Raw genomic sequence first — 6,000 nt, 5'->3', positions numbered from 1 at the left:
AGCAAAATTAAATGTGATTGTATCCATTTTCTGAATATGGAAGAGAAGTCTAATTTGCATATCTATTACATTGTATCCTATTTATATTTTCTGAATAATAAATAATGTTGTTTGCTATCACTGTATTCATTGGACTTGTCTTCAGTGAAATTACATTTGGAGTATCCACTGTTTGCAGAGATTGATTTGGTTCTCATACATTCCATCTCATGTTAGTGAACCCATCACAAGAAGGAGATTAAGTCTTCTTTGCCACCTCAATCAATATTCATTATTTCCTTAACTTGTTTATTTGACTTCTAAAATGCCCATTTATTCTTAAGTCTTTTAAATACATCTTAAGTGTACCTGCTACATGTTATTTAGCACTGTATTTTGGTTAGAAGTAAGGATAACGACCCCAGAAAAGGAAATTGTAACTCACTCCAGTGTCCTTGCCTGGAAAATCCCATAGACAGAGGAGCCTGGCCAGCTATAGTCCATGGGGTCACAAAGAGTAGGACACAACTCTTCGAGTGAATAAACAACAACAACAGGTATTATGAACAACATAAGCTGTATACGTTGCCTTGACAAAAATGTGATGCTGTTTTCCACTCTTGGAAAAAAATATTGCTGATACCTGTTGTGGATTGAATTGTATCCCCCTAAAAATGGTATCCAACTAGTGCATCCTAAAAGAGATCAGTCCTGGGTGTTCATTGGAAGGACTGATGCTGAGGCTGAAACTCCAGTACTTTGGCCACCTTATGCAAAGAGTTGACTCATTGGAAAAGACCCTGATGCTGGGAGGGATTGGGGGCAGGAGGAGAAGGGGACAACAGATGAGATGGCTGGATGGCATCACCGACTCGATGGACATGAGTTTGAGTGAACTCCGGGAGTTGGTGAGGGAGGCCTGGCATGCTGTGATTCATGGGGTCGCAGAGTCGGACACGATTGAGCAACTGAACTGAGCTGAAAAATGGTATGCTGAAGCCCTCACCCCAGGTACCTATGCAACTAGCATCTCTGTTGATGTAATTAGCTAATATGAGGTTATACTAGATCAGGGTAGGTCTAAAAACTGATGTTTTTATAAGAAGAGCAGACACTAGATATCCAGTAGAGAAGGCCTTGTGAAGGTGGAGCAGAGTGGGAATGGTGCACCTATGTGCCAAGGATTGCCGGCAACCACCGGAAGCTGGAAAGAGGCAAGGAAGGATCTGCCCTAGAGCCTTTAGAGAGAAGGACATGACCCTCCTGACTCCTTGATTTGATCTGTAGCTTCCAGACTGTGTTAAAAAAAAAAAGGTTTCTCTTGTTTTAAGCTACCAAGTTGGTGACAGTTACAGCAGCTCTGGGAAGCTGAAATAGTACATCTGCACTTAAGGAAATGAATCAATACAGAAAGTCAGAATTGAAACCCTGGTAAAGATAATTGGTATCTTCCCAGAGGAGCAGCAAAAAGGAGGGGTACCACCTCCTCTCCTGCCTCCTCCTTGGCTTCTAGAGTCTGAGCAAATGGGCGAGTTAGATCTGTTGTTCTTTATTTCTGTTTTCCCTGAGCTTCTCAAAAGGACACCCTCTACAGAAAACTAGGGTTTGCCAGACAAACAGAACTGTGCTGGGCACAAAATTCAGTAACTATTATTTAATTCGATTACACTGAGATGAGATGCATAAATTTGCTAATGGATTTTCTATTAAGAACTTTAAGATTTGTGGGATCATAATGGTTAGTCCCAGAAAAGGCAATGGTAACCCACTCCAGTACTCTTGCCTGGAAAATCCCTTGGACAGAGGGGCCTGGTAGGCTGCAGTCCATGGGGTCGCTAGGAGTTGGACACGACTGAGCGACTTCACTTTATTTTTTCACTTTCACGCATTGGAGAGGGAAACGGCAACCCACTCCAGTGTTCTTGCCTGGAGAATCCCAGGGACAGGGGGAGCCTGGTGGGCTGCCGTCTATGGGGTCGCACAGAGTCGGACATGACTGAAGCGACTTAGCAGCAGCAGCAGCAATGGTTAGTCCAGACACTGAAATTATTATAATATCCAGGGGGCCCAGGCTGGTGCTCTGGGATGACCCGGAGGAGTAGAATGGGGTGGGGGAGGGAGACTCAAGAGGAAGGGGACATATATATAATTATGACTGATTCATGTTGACGTACAGCAGAGACCACCATAGCACTGTAAGGAAATTATCCTCCAATTAAAAAATCATTATAATATATTGGCAGTTGTTGGAATGTAATACAATGCAGCTTATTACATAATAAATATGTGAACTGTAAAATATATTTAACACTATCATATACTTTGTTCTTTTTCTGTTAGAATTTTTAAGCCCAGCAGATGATTAATTTAGTATAATTTTATACTTAATTTTGGTTCAAAATTTATCTATTAAATGAATTTAAAATAAATATTTTAAATGACTGACTTGTGATCTACTGAATTTCTTAATATACTACCATATAGTCCATCTAAAGTATAAAGGGAATTTTCAATATATTTGTGGGTATTTTCCCTTATCAGAAATATTATACTATTGATATTAAACTTTTAGGTATTGCTTCATAGGTTAATGAAATATTTTGTCAATATTCAATGTCTTCAAAGAGTCTCTTGAGTATGTCAATACTTTATTCTCAACTTACTTTATAAGATAAAATAGAAACTAGTATATACTATAATTTCATTTATTCACTTGTTCTACAATTAATCACCTACCTGTTCCAGGTACTGTGCTAGGAAAAGTGAGGGAAATAGATAAGCAATTCATTGTATCAATGTCAAATGGCAAAAGGACCTGTAAGAATTTGAGATTTCATTTTTAAGAGTCAATTTCAGACTATGGCATCTTCTAAAACTTCTTATGAAATCAGTTTTTACAGGCACAAAGATGGGAGATTCATTTCAGAATATCTGCTAGTGGTACCAGCTATTTATGACAGATTCTTGGCCCAAGCCTCATCTATGCATTTTCAACACAAGAACAGAATTCATGTTATTTTTTTAACCGTATTTCACAGGCAAAGAAAGTGAACAGCAATATAAAGTATAGTAAAGAATTTTAAACATTTGCCCTTTTCAAGGTTTTCTTGACAATGTGTGGTATTTTCTGGATGCTGTGTTGAAGTTTTGAGTACAAGAGATGTGAGAATCTAAGCTTAAAACTTAAGAATGATATTACTTTTATCTTAGGTTGAGTTTCTTCCAAAGCAAAGGCTAAGACAAGACCGTAGCACAGTCACTTTATTGGGGACGTGGTCCCAGCAAGCAAGAGTGAGGTTGAGCAAGCAGAATGAAATAGAAAGAGAGAAAGTTCATTAATTCAAGTACGTATCGCTGAGGTTTCTGCTGCAGGAGCTGGGGCTCAATTCCAGCAGGACTTACTGAGAAACTTACAAAACTCCTTTCAGTTGTTCACTTGTTCTCCAGTGGGTGGGTCTGGAGCGCAGAACCCACCATGCTTACTAATTATGCCTGGGCTTCTAAGGTCCGACCAGGGAGGCCTCAGTGTCTCCTCTCCTTCGGGAGAACGGAAGGACGCCTGCGGCCTACGTAAGTGGTGCAAACTTCTTGTCTTGAAGTTTTATTGGTCTCCCGCGTAAACCAAGCTACTCAGCCTCTTTTCTCCACTGAATTTTACTGAGCTATCCTCATTCTATTACTCTTTATATCTTTAATTAATATCTAATTGAAGCTATCGTATCCTGATCCTCGCCTATGCCATCTCTCCTTCGAATACCCTGGATCAGCCGGGGCTGGTCCCCGGCAGGTGGCGCCCGAACAGGGACTTTTGAAGGTAAGCTCTTTATGGCAAAACGGCCCCATAGAATGGGTCTCTCTCCCCGCCCAAGCTAAAAAGGTAGCGGCTTCTTATCCGGGATTGATAGCTACTTTGATATTAAAGGAAAAAAGCAGAGCATTAAATTATTTGGTAAAGAGCCATCAGAAATTGTAATTCCATATAATAAGGAACAACTTGATGCTCTTCTAATGTTTGATGAGGACTGGCAGATTGCCGTAGGAAATTATTTTGGTCAAAATTTTTGCATCATTTACCCTCGCATGTTTTGCTGAATTTTATATCCAGACATCCAGTTATTTTCCCTGTCAGATGTAAACAATCTCCTATTCCAAATGCTCAAATAGTTTTTACTGATGGGTCAGCAGACGGTAAAGCCTCCATAGTTACTAAAAATCACCAAAAGGTTTTAGAAACATGGGAAACTTCAAACAGCATAGAGGCTTTTGCTATGTTTGCAGATGAAGAATTTAACCTTTATTCTGATTCTCAGTATATTGTCAGGTTGTTTCCACACATTGAAACTGTGGTTTTTGTCTAAAAATAAAACTACCATATTTCATTTGTTAACTAAATTACAGCAACAAATTTGGAAAAGAAATAAAATATTTTTCACTGGACACATTCAGGCTTATTCCGGATTGCCCGGCCCTTTAAATGCCTTTAATGATTTGGCTGACCAGAAATACAGTGGCTACTGTGATTGAGGAGGCCAGAGCCTCTCACTCACTTCATCATCAATATGCTACTGCCTTAAGATATCAATTCCAAATTCCCAGAGAAACTGCTAGGGAGATTGTGCGTTCTTGCTTATATTGCCCCACTGTTTATAATATAGTCTACCTACGGGAGTTAATCCTCATGGTCTCAAACCTAACGTACTCTGGCAGATGGATGTAACTCATGTCTCTTCATTTGGAAAACTGTCCTTTGTTATACCTTTTCTCATGTCATTATTGCAACTTCTCGTACCGGAGAGGCAGTTAAAGGTGTTATACAACATCTCTTTACTTGTTTTTCATATTTGGGCCTACCAAAAGCTCTGAAAACTGACAATGCTCCTGCTTACACTTCTAAGTCTTTTCAGGAATTTTGTTTACAGTTTCAAACTAAACACAATACAGGCATCCCTTACAATCCCCGGGGACAAGCCATTGTGGAAAGAGCACATCAAACATTAAAGCTTCAAATTCAAAAATTAAAAGAAGGGGAGTTTAAGTATAGCTCTCCCCATCAAATCTTGCAACATGCTCTTTTTGTAATAAATATTCTAAATGCTGATCTGGCTGGAACTACTGCAATGCTTCGTCATTGATGCCTGGAGCAATTAAATGCAAAACCATTAGTTAAATGGAAGGACCTCCTCTCAGGACAATGAAAGGGTCCTGACCCATTATTAACTAGCGGTCGAGGATGTGCTTGTATTTTTCCACAGGATGCAAATTCTCCAATTTAGATCCGGGACAGGTTGATTCTCCATGTTGCAGACCCCCAGACATCCAGTTCCCCCATTGCTTTGATCACAAAAGAGGAGCCCGCCGGCAGGGGAGACAAGATAAACATCGAGATCCCGGCGAGACTGACAGGGCAGCTGCAGCGTGAACTCCAACCGGAAAATAATTCTACTTATTCTGTTTTAGCTTATCCACCCTTGCCTTATGTTTTCCTTTTTACTAATGACTCCAACAAACTTAATGTAGGCATGAATTATTCAGGTGGACCTAACGTAGTGACTTGTGAACAATGTATGCTTTCATCTTGTTTAAACCCTCAATGTAATGTTTGCTCCTTTGTGGTGTTACAATGCCCATCCTATCTTATGGTGCCTATATGATAGCTATGGTCTTACTGTGTTACAACAACTGCAGGATTTAATGCGATCGCGACGGTTTGTGGTCTTACTTATTTTAGGAATATCAGCTTTAATAGCAGCAATTAGTTCTGTTACTGCGGCAGCAATATCATTGACTCAACAAGTGCATACTGCCCAATATGTTGATACCATGTCTAAAATTGTTTCTTTAACTCTAGCAACTCAGGAAGCTATAGATAGAAAATTGGAGATGAGTAGACGCCTTAGAAGAAGCAATTATGCATATTGTGACTGAGTTACAGGCTTTAAAGGTGAAGATGGCTTTGACATGCCACACTGATTACAGGTGGATATGCATGACATCTTTGAAGGTAAACGAGACAGATTATGA

Source organism: Bos mutus, chromosome 15, assembly GCF_027580195.1.
Source record: "Bos mutus isolate GX-2022 chromosome 15, NWIPB_WYAK_1.1, whole genome shotgun sequence".
Lineage (NCBI taxonomy): Eukaryota > Metazoa > Chordata > Mammalia > Artiodactyla > Bovidae > Bos > Bos mutus.
This window is presented reverse-complemented; position numbering follows the sequence as displayed.